Raw genomic sequence first — 24715 nt, forward strand, 5'->3', positions numbered from 1 at the left:
CCATATATAGCATTTATTTGAACAAATAGTCATTTGATTTTCCTATCTTCCTCCACTGGTGTAGTGGAACTAAGTTGTCACTATAAGTACTTTCATGTGGTCTCTCACTTTAAAATTGTGACCCAAAAAAGGCCTGTACAAAAAAATTGTGCCTCTTCATATATTTTTCTTAACACTTTTGTACATTATTGTGCCTGGTGATTGACTTAATTGAAATAATTTTATTCAATGCAAAGTATTGAATTTATGTGAACCTTTCAATATATGAGCTTTTCCACACTTTTATAAAACTGAAGAACTGCATCACAAAATTTCAAAAAGTATAAATACTGGTTGCATGAAATTGACAACTTGGAACCTCATTACACTAGAGAATGAATCCACTTTAAATCCAGTTTTTGCCTCCTGCAGAATTCTGGGGTTTGTAGTTTAGTGAGACTCTTAAGTGCTCCTCCCCACACCACAAACCCCAGAATTCTGCAGGAGGCAGGAACTGGATTTAAAGTGGATTCATTCTCTGGTGCAGTGGTCCTCAACCTTCCTAATTCCGTTACTACAGTTCCTCATGTTGTGGTGACCCCCAACCATTAAAGCTTTTCATTGATACTTCATAATTATAATTTTGCTACTGTTATGAATCTTAATGTAAATAACTGATATGCAGGATGTATTTTCATTCACTGGACTCCCAAATCTGAATATTGGTGGGGTTGAGGGGATTGATTTTGTCATTTGGGAGTTGTAGTTGCTGGGCTTTATAGTTCACCTACAATCAAAGAGCATTCTGAACTCCACCAGCGAAGGAATTGAACCAAACTTGGCACACAGAACTCCCATGGCCAACAGAAAATACTGGAAGGGTTTGGTGAGAATTGACCTTGAGTTTTGAAGTTGTAATTCACCTACATCCAGAGAGCACTGTGGACCAAACATGGCATGAATACTCAATATGCCCAAATGTGAACACTGGTGAAGTTTGGGGAAAATAGACCTTGACATTTGGGAGTTTTAGTTGCTGGGATTTATAGTTCAACTACAATCAAAGAGCATTCTGAACCCCACCAATGATAGAATTGGCCAAACTTCCCACACAGAACCCCTATGACCAACAGAAAATATTGTGTTTTCTGATGGTCTTTGGCAACCCTTCTGACATCCCCTCGTGACCCTCCCAGGGGTCCCGACCTCCAGGTTGAGAATTGCTGCTCTAGTGTGATGAAACCATTGGTTCACATTTTCATTTGGAATTATTAAAATAAATTGTAAAGTGTTTATACATTTTTACAGCATTGCATTTAAACTTAGCCTGGTCATAGGCTTTAAAAAAATCTCATTTATAATCTCAGTTATTTGAATCTTAAGAAAGGCAGGCTGGCAGTTTCATGCAGCAAAGTGGGGGGAAAGTAAAGTGTTTTCCCCCAACAAGCTGGAAATTGTCCCACACAAATTAACAAGCCACTTGCTTCTATCCTGATGTATCACACTCATCAATTACATAACTTTTATTCATGCCTTAGGGCTGTTCTGTACTCACAACTTGTTGGACCATTCTCCCAGTGAATCTATTTGCCAGAGATCAAACAAAATTTAATCACGTATTTCAATTTACCTCCATGAAGCCAAATCTATCACAATCATATCCAATATTATCTTTTTCAAGTACAAAGCATGTCATTTTATCTCACTTTTAAATGCTCTTTTACCTAGTGCCAACATGTTATAGTAAAGTAGACCAAATTTTTTCTCTTTTTTCCAATCTGTCCTCTATTACTTTACAAAAGTGGTTCTCAATTTTTATCTTCATGGATAAACGGATAAAAAGTCTGAAGATAAATAGTTCACTCTGTCCCAAATGTAATAGAGGTCTGATCCAGAAGGACCATTCAAAGCAGGTTTTTATGGTGCTATGTCTTTGCTTGCAGAACTGAAGCACAAAGCCTGCAATGAAAAGAAATTTCTCACAATTTCTATTGAAGTAGAGTGCCTGACATTATTATGGCTCACTCTCCTCCGAGGTTTTTACAGAAAAGCTAGATAAAGAGGCAATGTGCTTAGCACAGAAAGAGGGGGCTTGAAGACTTAGAACATTGTTGCATGAGGCTTGGAATACATGTTTAGGCTCCCTAATCACAAATGGAAAAGCCTGTCATTGCAAGGCACTGTCCTAAACTGACTATAATGTGTAGTGAAGCAGTTGTTTTTAGAAAAACAGGAACAGCCCATTTTAGGGATATTGAACATGTATTTAATTAGTCTTTTGGGTGTTTTCCATGTGATAATCTCAAGCTGCTTCTGCACTGACTTTGGAGTCAGTGATGTCAGATTGTCGTGGGTGTTGATCCAGTCCTCTGCAATTTCTTCTTCGCAGCCATGACTTCTTATTTTTGCCCCATTTGCTTCCTTTAAAATCATTCAAGTAACTACAGTTCTGCAGAGAAACCTCTAATATGGATTTCCTGTATTAATTGTTTCTTTTTTTGTTTGCAAGTCTGTTTTGGAAAACTTCTCACTCATGCATGGCTGTGTATCATTAAACAAGGTGTGCTAGTCAAAAGTACACTTCCCCCTTGTAGAATACACAAAAATGGGAAAAAGCCTTGAATAGCGAAATGCATCTTTATGGTATTTCAGTAAGTTGAAAACGTGAAAGTACAAAACTGCACAGTTTTAACCCCTCACAGAGCAGAAAACAGGCCTCAGAGGATTGTGAACTCTCAGAATTGTGCAATTCTCTCAGAAAAACAAACAAAAAACAAAAAGAAGGGGCATGTAAAATAGAGGTGGTGTATGAATTGGGAGGAGCTATGTTCCAGCAGATGCAGCAATCTAAACATGCACTGAACTTTCTCAAAGTAGTTTCAAAAAGTATTGGATGAACCAACAAAAAGAATGACTAAGAAGGAATGATTAAGCAACAACCATCTGTACAATTTGTGACTTAATAATAATAATAATAATAATAATAATAATACTTCATTTATACCCCACCACGATCTCCCCAAGGGGATTTGGGGTGGCTTACATGAGGCCACGCTTATCAATACAATATACACAATATAACACAAAAACACAAGAAAAAAATAAAAAATAACCTAAAATACAAAACCAATGTATATAAGCGACACAACAATAAAAAGTAAAAAACATTACGACATTACTTACCTCATTTTCTTCTTACAGAACAATAGATTTACAACCTCATCAGATGGGCCGCTGGAATTGACATGTATTCTGGAAAATCCAGCAGTGTCCATTGGGGTGTGTGGGGAACCCATTGCCCCACAACCTACATCGCCTGACTCACCTGCCAAGTTTCTTTCTGAGGCAGCCAGATTTAGACAATTCCCAATTTTAGACACAGGCTGAAACACATTGGCACTTCTTGTAGTCTTTTACCTATGTTTTAGCCAACATGTATTTTAAAAGCCACTAGATTGGCTTTTAATTGTTATTGTTTTAATTGATTGATTTAACTACTGTGGTTATTGCTGTTATGTAATTTATCTGTTGAATTGTTGGCATCGAATTGTGCCGGTTGTAAGCTGCCCTGAGTCCCCCCTTGGGGGTTGAGAAGGCCGGGGTAGAAGTGCCCGAAATAAATAAATATTTTAAGCAGTTTGTAACTGTTGTAAAATTTACCTATCTGTGTGTTCAATCGACTAGTTGTTCTTAATCTCATTGCCTGCATACCTTGAGGCTGAAACATGCCGGCACTTCTTGTAGTCTTTTACCTTTGTTTTTAGCCAATATGTATTCTAAGCAGTTTTTACTGTTTTATCCATTAGTGTGTTCAATCAACTGGACGTTCTTAATGTTATTAACTGCATAACTTGTATGCTACAGTGTAATAAGGGTCTTTGGACCATATTAAAAATGTTGTTGTTGCCTGACTCACCGGTTGCTCCATCTCACGAGAGGGAGAATCAGCCATCCGGCTTCCCCTGTTGATCTCAATTGAACATGGAAAGCCTCCTGTGTTGTTATCACAGCAGCATGTGCCGGTTCACCTTCCCTTTTACCATGGAGCCCCACTGGAAGTAGCTGTGCATTGTGGAATGGGCACCAGCGGGCTCCATGGCAATAAAAGGTGAACTGGCACATGCTGCTAAATTTACCCCAACCTGATGAGGTTGTTGGAAAACACCACAAAGGCTAGCTTCATGTAGGGGGACTTATTTCTTGGCTCCCTCTCTTTGCTTAGTGCCTCTCAATTCTAACAAGTATGTAAGGCTTCCAGTGAGCTGTCATGCAAATTTTAGGTAATAGCCTCCCAGTCTTTTCTACTTCTACTCAAGTCTTTGAGGCTTTGCTCCCCCAATAACCTCAGGAAATTTTAACTGAGCCAAGTGGTTGGATTTCATCCTTATAAGGCCAAAGAGCATTAGGCATGAAAGGTGACACTTTAACTGAGTCTCACCCTCCTTACAATTTCCCTTCGACTTTCCCAATAAAATTTATTATTTATACTTGCAGATGACTGGTAGCCAGCCAGCCACAAAGAAAATGGCTTTGAAAGTACGTTCCTTTTTGTGACAAATATATTCAATACAAATGAAGAGTATACTTAATAGGAAAAGGAAAAACATTTTGATATAGTTCACATGACACTCAAAAGGGTTAAGAGCATTTTAGTTTCCAGTGACAGAGGATTCCTCAAAAATAGGCAGAACTTGTCACAAGCGAGCCAAGGATGCCGGCTTGTAGATGAGACAACAATGTGCTATACTAATAAAGTCAGTCCTTGCTGCTTCTTAATAATGAGCTGTCAGAGAGTAGCCTTACAGAGTTTGCTTAGGCATCAAACTTTCTCATCTCTGAAAGCATCTAATAGAAACGAGAGCCGAATTCCACTGGGATATTTTGATTTCATTGCTTGTAAAATGGAATTTGATACTATATGTAGTACAAGACAGCTTTGGAACCCTTATAATAGTTTTGTGCTAGAAAAGAAGGTAGGTGAAGCTACTTTGCAGACAAACAAAATCACATCACTGCATCATGTAACTAGATTATTATTTATCAAGAGTAAATTTCCAACCTATCTGATACCCTTTCTTTTCTTCCCCTTGCCCCAGGGCATAACACATTGCTGTGCAGCATATTGTCTTATGAATCTTCTTCAAGTACCCAATTATCCTGGTGCACCAGACTTGTCATTATCATGACAGCTGTGTGCAGCTTACAGTACATGTTGTCAGAGGTGAAAGATTGTTCACCAGCATCCTCATATCCCTCCCTGAATTTCCATTACAATGTGGAGAAGTGAAGGAAAGACACAGAAAGGAAGCAGAAGCTAAAAGAAACTGTCACATGCATTCACTCAGGAGAGCATTTGAAAAGTCAATTAAGTTAGATTCCACTTAGAAGTGACTGTGGAGATCTTCTTTAATGTGTAAGAATTTGTGAATAAATATATTCCTATCAAATCAAGATTGCATTTCAAAGAACTTTTACTCGGGAATAAGGTTATGTTAGTTAAGCTTATTTGTAAATATGTCCCAGATTCAGCCACTCTGAACTACAGTTTGGGGAGAAAAATAGGGAAATAAGATGGATAGACACACAGATAACCAAATAAGCCTAAATAGAGTAGTGCAATGCTCTATTGTGATTGATAAAATCCTAAAAAAAAATAAAAATCTTACAATAGGAAAAGTAAATCCTAATATCAAAAACTAATCAAATTAATTAGAAACATTCTGCATCGCCTACAAGATGCCATTTGAAAATCAAAAGGAAAATAAGGGGAGTGAAGAAAATGCAATTTTGGAAAATGTGGATCCATAAACATTTGGGAAATGGGTTTCATAACATTTTTTTAAAAAACACTGGTCACTGGAAAGGCATGACCTTACTAGCAGTCACAACCTTTTGTAAAATGATGTTCACTAGTATTCATGCAAGGCAAGCAGGTCTCTCAGCTGTTAAACTGATGTACCTAGGTATGTCTTTGAATTGTTAGGGACAAGGACATGCCAATGCACAAAACCATATATATCCAGCAGAGTTTCAGAAGTGTTCCTTGAGTTGCCCAAAAACATCTACTCTCCCTTAAAATATGTTTTCTTTTAAATCATGGTCCCAAGAGAAAAAATAAATAGTCTTCTTTAAAAGTAACAGAGTTGGTTTACTCACAAAACTTCATGTATACAGCATACAGGCACTTTGCTTATGAATTCAATTACAGTAGGATTTGAAGTAGTTTGTGTAGGTAATTCAGGGCATCTTTCTTAGAAACAATAGTGCAAAGTCCAAAGCCTCTCTCTATTCTGAGAGTCTAATAAGTCTCTAAACATACTGTTTCTGCATTGAAATCAAAACTTTATTCACTGCTATTGATGCAAACACACACACTGACTTCTGAAAGCATACAGATGGCTTCTATTCTGTCTAAGAGTTTAATGGCTTCTACAAATGAAAATGGAGTCTTAGGTCTGAACATGTTCAGTTCTGATCACATGATCTGCAGTCTCTCCCACAACAAAGAAGTTTGGTAAAATTGCAAACCAATACACACATACAATACTGTAAGCTATAATATACATAACAAATAACTAGTGTAGTAGGGCTGGGCGGTTTCGTTCGTTAATTTTGTATATCGTTTTTTTCCGTTAATTTCCCATATACGAAACGATATCAAACTTTTTTCCAAACCCGGAAGTGTATTTTCAAAATCGAAACAGCATGCGCCAAATATTTTTGTATTTCCATCCATTTCGGAAATACGTAAGATGGCTAGATGCTTGCTGGGAGCTCTCCTCTCTCTCCTCTCCTCAGCCAGTCAGAGCCTGAAAGAGGAGGAGGAGGAGGAGGAGGAGAGGACGGGGAAGGCGCCAGCTGAGCAAGCGAGCGAGAGGGCGAGCGACCCTCAGCGGGAAGGCAGCCCCGTCCCTCCTTCCTCACCTTTGCAGTGGGTGTGCTTCAGAGGAGCCGGGCCCGACTCGGCGGCAGCGCTTGAGGGCCTGCCAGAGTGAGTGCCTGCCTTCCCTCCTTTCCCTTCCTCTTTTCTTTCTTCTCCTTTCCCTCCTCTTGGTGGAGAGAGAGAGAGAGAGAGAGCCCGCAGGACTCAGGAGGGTGGGACGGAGCTGGGAGCAGCGGGGAGGCTCAGTCTGTTTGCCCTGTGGCTCTTTTTGGCAAGCATTTTCTGCCAAATATTTTTTTTATTATTAAAAAAAATAATTAAATTTAAAAAATATTGAAAAAATATTGAAAAAAAATCGTTGATGCTTTGCGCATGCGCAACCGCAGGCGCCATCTTTACAAAACGTTTTGTAAATATTAACGAAATTTCGTAAATACCAAACTTTTTTTTATGGAAAATTTCGGATATATTTTTAAATACAAAACGCTGAGGCACCCTAAAAACGAAACGATATTAGAAACAAATTTTTCCGTTGTTACCCAGGCCTATAGTGTAGGCTTGAGAGGGTCCTTATTTCCAACAAAATCTAACAGCAGATTCTGTTGTCCTTCCTTTCCATCTGCTCTTGGACCACTCATTGAAGGTATATGGAGACTGAGGAGGAGGAGGAGAGAGAAGAGCAATAGCATGATGATAAGGTTGCTAGTGGGCATGATGAGGATTATGTCGATTAATTTACCTCTAAACCATAACCCTGTATCCTTTTCTATTTATAATTAAATTAAACATGGAAAGAAGAAGAAGAAATAGGTCAAGAGAATTTAAAGCTGAATATGCTACAATGAAGAAATGCCATGACAAGTTTTACTTTCTTTTACACTTTCACTTGCTCCCAAGTTAACAATCCAGGTTTCAATCCAGTTGAAACACCTCCTATTAAAGCTGTATAAAAATTAATGGGGCTTGTATATGTTCTTTAGAATATTTAAATGTAATTATGACAGCAGATGCTCCGAGAGCCACTAGATTGCACTAGCCCCAAGGTGCATCCACTGTAACCTTTTAATAGTGACACTGTATTGTTTCTCCATATCACATGTTTTAATTTGTAATTGGAAGTCACTTTGTTGACTGGGGGGGGGGGGGGGAGAGAAAAGGAATAGACAGTAAAGATCTGTTGACATTTTTAATAACCAATAGGAATAAATGGTTTGTCTTGCATTTTAATATGAATGGGCAAGGCACATTTCCCATGAACATCAATCCCTGTCATACTTGTTCTAAGTTCTTAGATGCAAAAGTGTGTGCAGAAATGTCTATCGTTAGGAATATTACTAAAAAACAAAAACAAAACCCAAATGCACAGGGAGAAGATTTTAAAAAGTAAATCACAGTATTAAAAACCAACCAAAGCAATTATAAATGTTCGGCATTGTATGGGAATTGAATAATAATAATAATAATAATAATAATAATAATAATAATAATAATAAATATTAATATCTTGCTTTATCTCCCTCAAAATGGACTTAACAGATCATTATAACTTTTCCTTACTTGTTGCTGCACAGAGACCTCCTCTCTCCCTCCAAGTGGGCAATTCTAAAAGAGAATTCAGCCCCATCCACCAGCTCTCTGTGATGTAGGCCAGGTTGGCATGCTCATCCAGGATCAAGTCCTAAATGGCAGCTATTTTTCCATTCACTGACCTGACATTTTGATGCAACTATCCAGAATAATGGACTGGAAGGTAGTTTGGGGACAACCAAAACCTTGTTATAAACTTTATATCTAAGGTAAAGCAAGGTAACATTGATGGATATTCCCTAAACAACATTATCCCTCATCACCACCACCACCAAAGGCCAGCAGTTTATCCCAATAAAAGGCCAATGTCAAAAAGCAGACACATCTCCTTTTCTCTTTAAAGCAGCCACAGAACAGGTTCTTGTCTCAGTGTCACCCCCAAAGAGGCGTACACTCTATTAGTGTCACCCTATTCAAAGTTGACACCAAACAGCTATGGAAGCCTGATCCAAATCTGTGACCTGGGCAATAATAATTAAAAGATTCAGTTGCAGATAGCTGAAGGAGTCTCAAAGAGAAGAGAGGCTAGATGGAATATGCAGTAAACTGGCAAGTTCTTGTTTCTGTACTCTTCTCTCTCTCTTCTCTGCAGGAGTGAATGTTGTAAACACCCATCCCACCCACTGACCCAATTTATTGTTCTGACTTTCAGTAGTATATCACCCATTTTATATCTCATAAATCACTGTGATTGAACAACAATTAAATACACTCCAGGTCCTCCTTCTGGTACTCACTGAACATATGTTGACAATATTCTTCTGAACTAGATCTTTTAAAAGTAGACAGAGATAAATGTTCAAAGACCAAAAATTTAAGAGATGCAGACCTGACCTGCACATCTTGACCTGCCTGAGGACGCAAAAGGATCCAAGGCTCATGATTTATGTTCACAATTTTCACCAATGAAAGAGACGCTAGAGATACTTCAGTTATGATGGTAAGAGCTGTTTGTCAGTGGAATATGGTGCCTTGGAGTATGGTGGAGTCTCTTTATCTGGAGCTTTTTATATAGAGGCGGGACAGCCATCTCATGGTAGTGCTTTGATTCTATTTTTCTTCATGGCATTGGGTTGGACTGGAAGGCTCTTATGGTCTCTTCCAACTCCATAATTCTATGATTCTATGAATAGACCATGTGAAGATCCAGAAATTCCTGCTTCCAACTTCCTCCAATTTTGGTGAAAAGAAAGAGTTGACACCTTCTACCTCCTATCCCATGTAAACAAGCACTTACATCAGACTGCTCCATGAAAATTGCATAAAAATGCTGGTGACTAGTGACTTAGGAAGCAATTTATCTTTTTTTTCATGTCAGGAGCAACTTGAGAAACTGCAAGTCGCTTCTGGTGTGAGAGAATTGGCTGTCTTCAAGGACACTGCCCAGGGGACACCCAGATGTTTTGATGTTTTACCATCCTTGTGGGAGGCTTCTCTCATGTTCCTGCATGGAGAGCAACAGCTGACAGAGGGAGCTCATCCATGCTCATCCTATCGGTCTTCAGTCCTGCCAGCACAAGGGTTTAACCTATTGCACTACCAGGGGCTCCTGGTGGTGCAATAATGAAATGAACAAACTAGTTAGCTGGCAATACTCTATAGTAAAATATATTACAGTAAAAGGAAAAAAATGTTTCAGCACAGGTGGAACCTTTTTCTCACCAACTGTAGCAGGTTGTGATTTGGGAGTATTTGATCCAAATATGGTTGCTCAGGAAGTTCTTTAATTGAAAGAATGAGGAAAATGTATATTTATTATGAAAACACTTCGATTGTTCTTTTCTTTACTTTTCATTTTGACATTTTAAAGAGGAACTCTGACTTGATATTTTGGGTTTTAATTATGTTTACTATTTATTGTAAGTACTTCTTGTACACTGTGGATTTGATTTTAATCTAAGTACAGTTTATAACAATGTGAAACATGCCAAATACACAATCTATGAACAATACAGTGCTCCATAGTTTGCCACAAGGAAGCTCACAGTGAACTTTGGCAGTACATTGTTCCAAAGAAACTCATAAACTGTGGTGAACTTCCACAACAGAAATATTGTGCACACTATGGACTTGATCACATGAAGGTAGCAAACTGGCAGGACCATCAACTTTGGTGACTGTTCCCATCACATGACTCCATGCACAACCCATTGCCAATTTGCTACTTTCCCGTAACAAACCTATCCCAATGATCGTAATTAAATCTTGTGTGCCTATTTGTGTTTAAAGAAATCAGACTCTGTTTTTCAGTCTGCCTTAAAATATATATGAGACTGATTTTATGTGCTGAATTTATGATTGAGTTATTTTTAATAAACCTGAAGAAAATATCTCTAATGTACTTACAGGCCAACAACGGATGAGGAAAATTGATAGGCACTATTTTCTAAGTCATCTCAGGTGGCAGTAAATACACTGCTTGTATAAAGAGGCTGTTAAGAGGCTTTCAAAATCATTTATTAGACCGCACAATACCAGAACACTATAAATTATGGTTCTACAGGGAATGTCAAATGTTCAGATGGATTATATATTCTACTAGTTCAATTCCACATTTTTGCTGACTTTCATTTCCTTTTCTTATGATGTATGGTGCAGCAATATATGGTGATTTCTATAATTATTTTGTCCTGGTTACTAAGTATAAATTCAAATGCTTCTCTTCCTTTGTGTGTGTGTGTAATTACTTATATTTAGTAATGTGGACAAAATAATTATAAACACCACTAAATATTACTATAATTACTTACCCGTTATTTGAGGAATGTTCCAGGGAATAATATATGCAGGTTATTATTATCAATATTTATATATTGGAGGCTAAAAAGTAAAACAAAGTAATACCCATATATTCATTACAAACCTATGTTTGCACTGCTTCTCAAAATCTTGTATACTGAAAACAAGATGGAAGCCTGTTTGAATTCTTTCTTTGCTTTTTGTTGTTGTTGTTTTGGCTCACTTTCAATTTCTTTTCCGCTGCAGGAAAATGTATCATGTAAACATGCTGTTCCAAAACAATTAGCCAGCTGTCATATTTAAGGACTCATGCCTTTGACTCTTCCAGAAAACTTTGCAATGTACAGAAAACACCGAATTATCCCAGACAATTCATATCTCAAAAACTGGCATGCAGATGAAGCAGTAGAAAAATATTTGCAAGTCAGCATAGTAGTAACAGCATAAAATAAAAACAAAACTTGTGACAACTTCAGTCAGACCACTCATAACAGCTTTTCCTCCCAGTAACCTTTCTTGTAAGTATCTATACTTAGAATTGCCCAACTGGAGAAAATAACAAGTGGTAGCAAAAATATACATACAACACTAGCAGTAAGTTTTGAAAATAGTTGGGTTTTTTTCTTTTCGTTTTACTAGATTTGTAGCCGACAGCTCAAAACAATTTTAGTGTGAAAACATCATCAAGACTGTATCTCCAGGCTTGGAAGAAAAGAAGGAGGGAAAAAACACAATTTCTCTCTATTAGATTAATTACACCCAACAAATGGCAAAACAAATTGTGACATGAACTTTACATAGCCCAATTGCTTTTCAGTCACGGGCTGGGGCAAAGTGTCATTTGCTTATTTGTTTCACACTAACAGTTGGACACACTTTTCCATGGTAAGCTGCCTTCCTAATAAATGATGTTTGACAGCATAATTTACAAACCTTCCGTGGAAACAGAATTGAGGCAATATAGAAATAAACAAAATTGATCTCTACTCTTAGCAAGGTGGAAATGACAATTCATTGCATGCCAAAACTTTATGTATTCATCCATTGTACTCATCCAGTAATAAGTAGGCATTTCATATTTCTTCTAAAACATTTCAAAATCTGAAAAAAATATTGCCCTTGAAATTGTAAATCACTATGCTTGGATTTGATTAAGAGTTTGAATCAAATTTTATATTATAAACATTTTAATTGAAGTTTGCCAAATGGTTTCATATGTTTTAGCTTGCTTACTTATTTTTTCCAATTTTGAGTTTTTAAATTGATTTTAAATATATGTAGAACAGATATCCTATTGCAGGGCTTCCCACCAAAGTACTACCTAATCACATTTGAATGTTTTTGAACTGCTAGGTTGGCAGAAACTGGAGCTAACAACGCGAGGTCGCCCGTCCTGCAGATGCGAATTGCTGACCTTCTGGTCAGCAAGTTCTGCAGCTTAGCAGTTTAACCCGCTGCGCCACCGTGGCGCCTGTATGTCCCCTATATTTTGTTATTGCAATGTATGTATGTGTTCATATTTTTTATAACCTCTGATTTACTAGTAAATCTGAGTTACTAAAAAGTGTGCCTTTCTAAAAAGTGTGTCACCAACATGATATGTTTGGAAACCTCTGTCCTATGGTATAGGCTGGGACATAACTATTTAAACACACACATTTTCAGTGATACCAAACCTTGCCTATTTAGTTTCAAATGTCCAAATATAACTTAATAGCCAGTAACTTCTCTGAGATAGATATTAAGATAGGTTTGGTGGGGGCATTTATGACTGTGGCAACAGTGCCATGATCATGAATGAGGAGCACAGAAGGTCTTTGGTATCTGCTGCTGGGGTTTGGTTCCAAGGCACCTGTGGATACCAAAATCCTTGAATGCTAACAAACACCCATGGACTCTACTGTAACATCCTCAAGATTTTAAAGCAAGAATAAGTGTGTTGAGAAGATTCATGTTCAATAAAGCCATCTTTTCAAATGAACAACCAAATTCAAGGTGGCAATGCATCTGTAAGCAGGGCGGTTGTATAAAAACAGTTAAGCAAACCTTGTTTACTCAAATAAGAAGGAAAATACATAAACAGACATTATACCAGAGGAAACACCTTTGCTTTCCACCTTGTTTTCTCACTTGCATTTGAAGTTTATTCAGCTCAGCGGCATCACTCCAATCAACCTTTTTGCATATGTTACACCTCAGGGGTCTAATCATAAGTTAATTTTTTTTACATATGGATGCTCATATGTTTTATCAGCACAGCCATATGTTTTCCCTTTGGCTGTGCCCCAGCATATTTTGTAGCGTTTCTTTGTTGTGGGTTGTTATTCACCCCACAAAAACATTACAAAGAAAATGTACCACAAACATCTCACATTTAGAACATTGTTTGTAACTGCTTAGGACTTTCTAGTATTTATCCCCCCCCCCCCCCAAAAAAAAAAACCCCAAAAAACAAAATACAGCATAGCATTTAGAGCATAAAGAATGATGCTGTAGAAATGGATGCACTTTCTGAAATTTGCTTTAGAAATAATCCTGAACAGGGCATTTTCTTCATTACCCCATTCCACAGACAAAAGCTCACTAGACTAACAGATGCTCTTACAGCTCTGTCTTTTCCCTCCGCTGCTTCAGAAGGTTGCCTCCTCCTGTCTAAAGGCAGTCCAGCCCTAAACCTAAGCACATTCATAACTTTTTGATGGTCTGTGTGTCCAAACGTTTTCTGGCTTCTAAATGAATTATACACTGGCAGCCCAGAAGTACCAAAGCGGGCATGCTTGACCTCATCTCAACAGTTCTTCCTTTTTCAGATTCCAGCCATCTAGCTATGCCTTTCTCAACATCATGTCATTCAGGGATTGTGGCACAGCTGGATGAGTGTCAGCTGCATTAAGATCACTTATGACCAAAGGTCATGAGTTCGAAGCCAGCCCAGGTCAGAGTGAGCATCCGAACAATTGTGTAGCTTGTTGTCGACCTTTGCAACCCGAAAGACAGTTGCATCTGTCAAGTAGGAAAATTAGGTACCACTTATGTGTGGGGAGGTTAATTTAACTAATTTATGAGACCATAAAAAGACTCCAGCAAAGCACTCCAGCAAAAACATGCGGGGAATTTGGAAGTATTTCATCAGTGTCGCAGATGGACGATGAAAGCGATAGCTCCCCTGGCGACCAGAAAAATTAAATAGCCTCTGACTGTCTATGTCGTGTGTCTTTGGCATTGAAAGTTTGCCATATATGTGTACATTGTAATCCGCCCTGAGTCCCCTGTGGGGTGAGAACGGCGGAATATAAATACTGTAAATAAATAAATATATAAATTGCACCCCCCCCCCCCATCCTAAGTGTTACATTCTTGTTCCTCAGTTGGCATTCAACAGTCAGTGAATATTGTCTGCACTGAGTTATCTTTTCGATTGTCTGTCATACTTAGAGTTTGGAACTTCAAATAATATTACTGTAAACTAATAAAATATTTAATTCAGACTTATCACTATTGTAAAGTACAATTGAACAGTTTTTCCTGAAAGGAAAACTGCAAGGTTCCAACTATAATAATATTTATGAAATATACACATTTGCTTGTTGCTTTAACAAAATGTCAACTATTTCACCACCGAGAAGAATTATTGATGCACATCCATACAATATATTAGTAGCAGTAGTCATTTGCTATCAACACACATCAACCCAATGAATGAGAGACTTCCATGAAACCTGGTTATAAACAATCTTGAAGTTTTAGAAACACAGGACCACACTTTCTCGTCTTAAATGAATACACCTGTAATGTGGTCTTCAGATTTTCTACTACTTTTCACTTTATCGAGTATTATCGTCTTTTCTAATGAGTCATATTCATCTCATGATAGGTCCAAAGAATGACAGCTTCAATTTAGTCATCTTGGCTTCTAGAGAAAATGGTTGCTCTAACAAAATGCCAATAACAACAACAACAACTTTATTTATATCTCACCCTATCTCCCTGTGGGGACTCAGGACAGTTTCCAACAAGCAACAGCAAACATTTGATGCCATAATAATAAAGACATCACCATTAAAATTAAACAATGACATTACAAACATTAAATACACCAATGCCATGAGATGTACATTTTATCCATGCATGCTCTTGGACACCTTTCTAAGTTGACTCCAAGTTGACTCCAACCCTTGGAATCCAAAAGAAATCTCCTTCAGCACCTTTATTTCAGATGAACGCATGTTCGTCCTATCATCTCTCTTTAGAATTATATGAAGAAATCAGAATAACTATGGCATGGATGATTCTGACTGATATTTGAAGTATCTCCACCAATGAAGTTGTACATGAATTGCACATGATATTTTGATCTATACGAATACTCAAGATTGAAAAGTAATACATACAATATTGCGGGACAATAAATGCATTTCATCTATTAGATGCAGTTAGAAAAAAGGATATGTGCCCATCCCAATTATGATAGTATTTCTCACACCTTTTCAATAGTCATGCATACCAAGTCCTACTTCAGTCACATATTTCCTATGTCCTGCATCCTCTGTATCCCCATTGGTCATAGTGTCATATGAAGCTTAAAGCCTTTTGGTTACAATAAGCAGGTGCTACATGAAATGCAAAGCTGTGTGACAGCTCCTGACAACCTTGAAATCAAGTGTCATTATTGTAATGAAAAGGGTCAGACCTGTCTTTTCTATTACCCTTACTTAAGGTTATGTCTAGAAACCAACATGGCATTTTCTAATTCTTAAAGCAGCAACTCATGACGATTAAAACAGAGTGGAGAGTGGTAATGGAAAATTTTGGTTGTGGAGGGAAACACAACAAAATACAAAGCTTTATAGTACAGTAGTTCAAATTTCACTTTCCTCTGACATTAACCACACTTTGTTTAAACCATTTAACATGAAAGGGGAAAAATTATCCTGTTAACAAATCCAACGTTTTCCACTTTGAAAACCAGGGCACAATACTCTGGGGTTTCCTTCTTTGAAGTGCCATTTGTAAAATGTGATGAAATTGAGAGTAGAAGTCCCAGAAAGCAGTTATTACTTCTCACTACCCCTTGAGAAAAGAGAGCTGTTGACTTCCTGCCTTTCTTCCTGTACGTTTACAATTTCTTTTCAAGTAAGTGGCTGAATACAGCCCCAGTAGGGATATCCAGGACAATATTTTTCATTGGGAACTAGCCCTAAACATTAAACTAAATAAGGCAGTTGTCTCAGTCTAATGGTTGCAAATATTAAATAAGTGATGAAAGTTCTCAGATATCTGATTAAGGTTTATTTAATATCACTCTGTTTTAATTATTAAGATTTGATGGATTTTCTATTTCAGGGCCAAAGTATCTTTGAGAGATAGAGATAAATAGTGATGTTGGGGAAGCACAGTAGAATCGTTGAAGAAGAATTAAGGAAGAATACAGTTTTCCAATAATAATAATAATACTTATGCAACTTAACAAAATGCCATATATATCAATGCTACAAAATTATTCATACACATTCATACAATATACCAATAATAGTAATTTGCCATCAACTTATGGCAACCCAGTGAATGAGATCTGCACTGGGCTGTTGAGGACCAGGTTCATAAACAGCCTTGCTCAAAGTTTAAAAAAAAACAGTTAACAGTCATTTATAGATTCCTAAACTGTATTCAGTCATGTAAAGGGAACACTTCAGTTTAATAAGCATACCACTGAAATTTAATAACTTTGTCCTACAGCAGGACCAAAAGGAATCTGAATATGATGGCAAATATATATCCACTTTATAGTCCTGATATATATACTGCACCAAACATAATGTTTACTGTACCAAACATAATGGAATGTACCTTGCAAAGCACTGATACGTATTTATAACCATTTCCAAAGGTTTCCAGAAAGAATGACAAAAACAGGATGTTTCAAATGATGAACCCAATTTCAAAGCAGTATATTCAATGATGGCAACATGTTACAACATAAAGTTATCAAGTTTTACTAACTATAGAATCATAGAGTTGTAAGAGACCACAAGGCCCATCCAGTCCAACCCCCTTGCATGCAGAAAAAAACAATCAAAGCATCCCCATCAGATGGCCATCTACACTCTGCTTTAAAACTTTCAGAGAAGGAGACTCTACCATGCTCTGAGGCTGCATATTCCACGGCTGAACAGCATTGTGAGCCAAAAAGAAATCTAAAAAATAACTCCACAAATGTGGATAACTCATTTGGCTTTTTGATGTACGGTCACCATCTTGAGAATGACTAAAGTTAGTGGCTATTTATTTACTGGGAGAGGCATCTAACAGTAATCTTTTAAAACTCCATGCCCCTCCCTTTCAAGTGGTAAGAACTTCATTGAAGGGTAGTTCATGGTTGCAGGGACAGAATGATTTCAAATTAAGTCCATCTTTTTGAAATACCTGGTAGTTTTATAACACCATGGAAGCTAAATCCAAATAGCTTGTTCTAGATTTAGATGCATGAAGTGTTGAACATGTAATTCACGAAGTGAACTGTGGTGCATAAAAGTTTGTCTGCATTGGCCACGATGGTGAATATCATCCCCCCCCCCCCCCCGGCCACTTTAAATCAACCTAGCTTTTGGCAAAGTCAAGGAGCACTCCAGAGTTTGCTGGAAACTCTGGAGTATCCCAGGGTTTGAGGGCAGTTTGGATAGCAAAATCAGTTTCAAGTTGGGCAAAATTAATTTCCCAGATGGACATTGCCACAATCATACATCCACGGTGCTGATAAACACCAGGAAAGAGATGAATTATCTCTGTGTTGCTACCACTCCTTGTTGGCCACTGAGCTCTGTCCAAGCTGATATCACAAAGGCCATGAATTTGGACAGAGGATCATGGCCAGTTCGGAGCAGCAGCGAGATGGATAAGATGACAGCATAGCAGAGTGAATGCAATTTCAGGTTGCCTGACAACAGTTCCGGATTACGCACAAATGTGCTGAATCTGAGGTTACTCTAGGTCAGATTTACACCAGACTAATGTGCCATTTATCAGTCTTTAAAGTGTAACAGGATTGTTTATTGTTTTTCCTCCAAAAAAGGCAAGATCTCATCCAATTCAATAAACATCCATCTTTTTCAAATTGTCTCAGAGGTATCCATATTGTCACAAACCTTTGATGAGGTAGCCTTATTACTTCCTGTAAAAACACCATCTGGTAGCTGTACAGCTATAAACATCTAAACCAGAAATAAATAAATAAGATTTGATTCATACACCTACTCATTTCTTCAGAGAGCAGTTGCTAACATTTATTTTGATCACCTTATGTAGATTCCTGCTGCTACAATGCAATGCAAATTAATTAATTGGATACAAAGTGTGTAGGTGTTTGCAAACCTTGTTTATTTGACATGGCAACTGGAGAGAAAAGCAGCACCAGAACTGCAATTAACAAATTATATAAATGTTGTGATGGTGATAATTAGGTACTACGAATGCTGATTTAGTATCACAAAAAGGAAAACCTCTACTTCATGAATCTCTTCCCTACCCAGATGAAAAAAAATGCGCGTGCTGCTTAATTTCAGCTTCATCAGTCCACACAGAAAGGACTAAATAATCTGCAACTATATTCTGCATTCTGGCATTGAAAGTGCTGGCCTGGTGTGGGATTCCTGTGAGAGCATAGCCTTTCTGCTGGTGTACCATGCGCCTAGCGCACCAGCAGACAGCCTATCCCAACTGCTTGAGACTGTGTCAGAGTGGTCCTTGTGGTTCCCCAGACTTATCGTCTTCGGGGATTTCAATGTCCACGCTGATGCAGACTCTTGTAGTACTGGGCCCATGCATCAGGCGGGACACACGCTAGATTTCATTTTCAGCGCAGGAATTCAAGTGACCCAAGCCTCCACAATAGAGGTTCCATGGTCGGATCACTGCGCCCTGAGAGTCCGGTTGGAGCATGACTACCCATGCTGCAAGGGCGCCGAGCCAATTTGGGCTCGCCCAAGGAGACTTATGGAACCCAGTAGGTTCCTGAATGCTCTGAGAGACCTGAAGCCTGCCAGCGACTCGATCGATGTGCAGGTGGACACATGGAACATCCGGCTATCCAATGCACTCGACGAGATCGCCCCTAGATGCCCTCTCAGACCCCACTGAAATCAGTCTCCTTGGTTCACCGAGGAACTTCGACTGATGAAGCGGGAAAAGAGACAGCTCGAGGGCGTGTGGCGAGAACTCCGTGACAGAGCATCAAGATCAGCTTATGAGGCATTTAGGGAGGCCTATGAGCATGCTATCACCGAGGCAAAGCGAGTATATTATGCTTCTTTGACAGCGTCTGCTAGCTCATGCCCGGCAAGATTGTTCAAAATAATTCGATCTCTAACTATGGTTCCTACCGTCCCAAAAAGTGGTGATCAGGCCCCTTCAGCCGAGGTTTTTCAGAGCTACTTTGCAGACAAGATCTCACTACTTGTCTGCAAAGGCCGGGACCTCCCCGTCACAATTGATACAGTGAGAGAACTTGAGACTCCGTGGCCACTTGATGGGCCCATCCTCGACCGGTTCATCCCGCTGGACGCAGGGGCTGTCGATAGGCTCACAGCTGCAGCTAGACCGACCACTTGCTCCCTCGATCCGTGTCCCTCTTGGTTGGTGAAATCCTGCTTGGAGGGATTACGCGACCCTCTGTTGAAGATTATAAACAGCTCCCTTGAGCAAGGAGTTTTTTCAGAGGGTTTTAAAAAGGCGATGGTCTCTCCCCTGCTGAAGAAACCAGATTTAGATCCTTCGGTTCCCTCCAGTTACCGCCCAGTTTCGAATCTCTCGTTCCTGGGCAAGGTGATTGAGAGGGCAGCAGCGGAGCAGTTGCAGCAATTCCTAGACGACACAGCCAGACTAGATCCCTTCCAGTCCGGCTTCCATGCAGGGCATGTGACAGAGACTGTGCTGGTATCCATCACGGATCACCTTCGATGCCAGCTTGACCAGGGCGGGTCAGCGCTGCTTGTGTTATTGGATCTCACAGCAGCATTTGACACAGTCGACCACAATCTTTTGACCCACTGCCTTGCTGTTGCTGGAGTCAGGGGGACAGCTTTAAACTGGCTGTCCTCCTTTCTTCACAACCGTGGACAGCAAGTGGAGAGGGGAGGCCTGGTCTCTGAGAGGTCCCCTCTATCTTGTGGGGTTCCTCAGGGGGCCATTCTCTCCCCTCTGTTATTTAACATCTATATGTGACCACTTGCTCAGCTGGTTCGAGGTTTTGGGCTTGAGTGTTATCAGTACGCCGATGACACTCAGCTGGTGCTGAAGATGGAAGGCCGACCGGACTCTGTACCCGATTGTTTCCATCAGTGCCTCGAGGCCATTACTGGATGGCTGCGTGCCAGCAGGTTAAGGGTGAATCCAGCAAAGACGGAGATCCTATGGCTGGGTCGACTGGGCAGTGGGGACATCCAGCTGCCTACCCTGGATGGCGAGGCGCCACGCCCGTCATCATTGGTAAAGAGTCTGGGAGTCCTTTTGGACCCTCTGCTGACAATGGAGGCCCAGGTCTCCGTCGTTAGCAGAACCGCCTTCTTTCATCTGCGGCAGGCTAGACGGCTGGCCCCCTACCTGTCCAGGGACGACTTAGCTACGGTGATCCAGGCCACGGTCATTTCAAAACTGGACTACTGTAACGCCCTCTACATTGGCCTTCCTCTGTCGGTGATCCGGAAGCTCAAGTTGGTACAAAATGCAGCTGCTCGGCTTCTTGCGGGAACTCCGATGAGATGCCACATAACACCAATCTTACTACAGCTGCATTGGTTACCAATTGAGCACCGGATCACTTTCAAAGTGATGGTACTCACCTTTAAGGCCTTCATTGGTCTGGGGCCGATGTATCTGAGGGACCGCCTCACCCCCTACCAACCCCAGAGATCCCTCCGTTCTGAGGACCAAGATCTATTGGAAGTCCCCAGTGTCAAGACCTTGCGTCTAACAGCAACCAGACGCAGAGCTTTCACAGCAGTGGCACCATCACTCTGGAATACTCTGCTACCTGAAGTCCGTGCCTTGCGGGACTTACCAGCTTTCCGCAGGGCATGTAAGACATACCTGTTTCGACAGGCTTTTAATGTTTGATATTGTTGTTTTTAAATTGTTTTAAACTGCTTTTAAATTTTGCTTGATTTTAGCTATTCTTGTAAGCCGCTCCGAGCCCCAGGGGAGTGGCGGCATATAAGTTTAAATAATAAATAAATAAATTCAGTCATAAATGAGAAGGAGTGGCAATTTCTCCCAAACCATTTCTCACCCCAATTCACTGGGCATTTGTAGAGCTTAAGAAACAAAACACCTTTAGTCTGAACAAAGGGAGGGTAGCATTGAAACTTCCTTCACTTGGATAGAATGGTGTCACTCTGAACTGAGAACATTTTCCCTTCCAGGATAATTAGAAACAAGTGATCCTAAACCAGAACCGTTACACATGTAACACAGCATATGGCTTAGGCCTACATTGATTTTACAAGATCAACTATGTATTCTAATTTCTGTGAAAGATGGGAAGTTGAACTATTTTCTGTTAGGCTTGTTTTGTCGAAGGCTTTCATGGCTGGAATCACTGGGTTGCTGTGAGTTTCCCGGGCTGAATGGCCATGTTCCAGAAACATTCTCTCCTGACGTTTCACCTGCATCTATGGCATGCATCCTCAGAGGTTGTGAGGTCTGTAGGAAACTAGGCAAATGAGGTTTATATATCTGCGGAATGTCTAGGGTGGTATAAAGAATTCTTGTCTGATTGAGGCAGGTGGTAATGTTGCAATTGGCCACGTTGATTAGCATTTAATGGCCTTGCAGCTTCAAGGTCTGGTTGCTTACTGCCAACAGACCTCTGGCTGCTTACTTTCCAACAGACCTCACAACCTCTGAGGATTCCTGTCATAGATGCAGACAAAGCATCAGGAGAGAATGATTCTGGAACATGGCCATAGAACCCCGAAAACTCACAGCAACTTAGCTTTCTTTCTTTCAAACAATAAAATATTTGATTTGAAAGTGGGGACTAATGTAGACTTTCCCTTTTCTCATGAATTTCTCGATAACTATTACTACTATTACTGAATTGTGGGGGACTGGATAGTCAGCAAAACAGCAAACATGAAAAAGGAGGTATTTACCTTGTTGGTTGGAACAGACAATACATTGCGTACGCTAAACATTGCTCTTGTAATTGACAGTGAATTGAGCAGAAAGGATAGTTGCCTGACAGTGATTGCTAGAATCTTAAATCCCTGCAGGAAAGCGACTATTTCAAACTACATTCCTTTCCTTTCTAGGTAATATTTTTCCAGGAAAAGGTCAAGGCACTATGACATAAAATCGTTTGGAGCTGAAAACCATTAGGGTTGGTCTTTGTGTCAAGAATGCTAGCCTTTAAAACAGACAGACATAAAAGAAGGGCAAGGAAAATTGCTGTAAAGTGTAATTTTCCTGCAGAGGAACATGTTCTTTTTTCCTCTATCTGAAGGACACTGGTACCTATTAGATAAATGCACTCCAGAAATGCATGGAATTTCAGTTAAAGCAAATCCATCAGAAGAACTCATCACTGCTGTTCACTCTGCTGCAGAAAGCGTAAATGGGACTTAGAGCAACGACTTCCCCTTTCAGTGAGTGAAAAGTGTAATTCTTTACCTCTTTGGGATTTTTCTACACTTCCAGACCAATGCCACTAAAAATGTGGCAAGCCATAATTAAAGAAGAAAAGTAGAAAAACTGAGAGTCACCTACCTCGGCTCAGCATGGCCCATAATAATTCCTCACATCTGCTACACTGTCATCTAGGCAGGCTGTATGGATGCTATAGATTTGAACAGATCCCACAGAGAATATCCAAATGCAGATAGGCTTATGCTGTCACCTGCCCTGTATTTAATTCCTGTCATTCCCCAAAGACAAATAAATTTAATGAAGATTCTTAATTACTGAATCCCTTTTTGAAGTAGAAATTGGCTTTGATTTGCACACTGCAAGTCAATGGAAGTGATGAGCATAAAAAATGGGGGGGGGGGCTACAACCTATGTCACTTTGAACTGCTAATGAAAGTCTTTTGATAATTCTCCTACGTTACCCTGAAGCCATGTCTTTAAATTGCCATTTAATGGGAAATTGAAGTGAACAGCCTATTGATATACAGCATGCAGCCTTATAAGGAGGATGAATTTGCCTGACTTCATGGCTCCAATTATGAGGCTGAGAAGGAAAGCTCTCAGACCTTTAGTGTTGTCACATAAAATGAGCCTGTATGTAAACAAATATGTGTGTGTGGGGGGGGGGGGGGGCAGGAGAAATTTGGAAAGAGTTGATATTCCATGAGTATCAGCATCTGACATAGAGTGATGATTTAATATTATATCTATAAAATATTAGGATTCTCGAGGTTTCTTAACTGTAAGAAAGCTATGACAAATGGCTTCAAGATTCCAGTGCTGATTCATGGTTTCCGTGTCACTTTAATTTGAACTTGGGAAGGAATATTCAAGGTGCTGCACTCATCTTGGGGAAGGATATAGGTTAGTGCCTTGGACAGATTATAAAAAATTACAATAATGTTGCAAAATCATAAACTTCTCAAGTCAGATCATTTTTAAAAGCATAGTTGTAGCTCTTGAGTGTTAGTACAATATCACATAAGGCATGAACGATGGGGAAAATGTCAGTCAAATGAAGTATATCCTTAATTAAATTGTTATTAAAATGTGTAAGGCTTGTAGTTATGAATTACATAAAATGCATAAATATTATTAATTGGAAAGATACCAAAGGCACTTATATAGAAAATATTACAAATTAACCAAATTCAGTATTGAGTTCAAGTTACCTAAAGCATGGCCTTCTCCCATACAACTCACCCCACACATTTAGGTCCTCTGGGGGCAGTTACTCCAACTAGCCAAAACCTGACTGGCAACCACCACCACCCAGAGGAATTTAAGATACAAGTGAAGACCTATCTCTTCTGGCAGGCCTACCCAGACTGTTTTAATGGTAAATTTTAAACTCCACTGTATTCCTGGTCTTGTTTTTGTGTATTTTGATACATATTTTACTGAGGTATGTTTTAATATGTGTATTTTACGGAGTGTTTTTAAATGACTATGTGCTTGTTTATGTAACGCTGTAATCCGCCTCGAGCCATGAGGAGAGGTGGGCAAGAAATAAAACTATTATTATCATTACATAGCCAATGACATAATTGTATGTTATCTTCAACTTGTTAAAAGTTACTTTGCTTTACTCATGTGGTTTGAGGATTCTACAACTTATCTTTAAAAGGTTTTTTTTTCCAACACTTCCTATATATTCTTAAAGCTGATGTGTGGTTGTGGTCATCACTAATAACCTTTGCTTAATCTTTAAACTGCAGGATATAGATCATTTTCAGCGTTTTTTATGCCATGCTGGCATGCTTGGTTTCCAGCAATAAGTGGCAGCTGACGCATTTGCTGTGTGTAGTTGCCACAGATTCCTTTAAATGTGCAAGACAGCCACTAGGAGGC

At 39.3% G+C, this 24715-nt stretch overlaps 1 protein-coding gene across 2 annotated transcripts in view; it reads right to left on the bottom strand.

Annotated features, from left to right (window-relative positions):
* Nucleotides 1-24715, bottom strand: part of SASH1 (SAM and SH3 domain containing 1) — a 655322-nt gene that overhangs the window by 534502 nt on the left and 96105 nt on the right. The window lies entirely within an intron of this gene.

The sequence above is a fragment of the Anolis sagrei genome, chromosome 1, assembly GCF_037176765.1.
Source record: "Anolis sagrei isolate rAnoSag1 chromosome 1, rAnoSag1.mat, whole genome shotgun sequence".
Classification (NCBI taxonomy): domain Eukaryota; kingdom Metazoa; phylum Chordata; class Lepidosauria; order Squamata; family Dactyloidae; genus Anolis; species Anolis sagrei.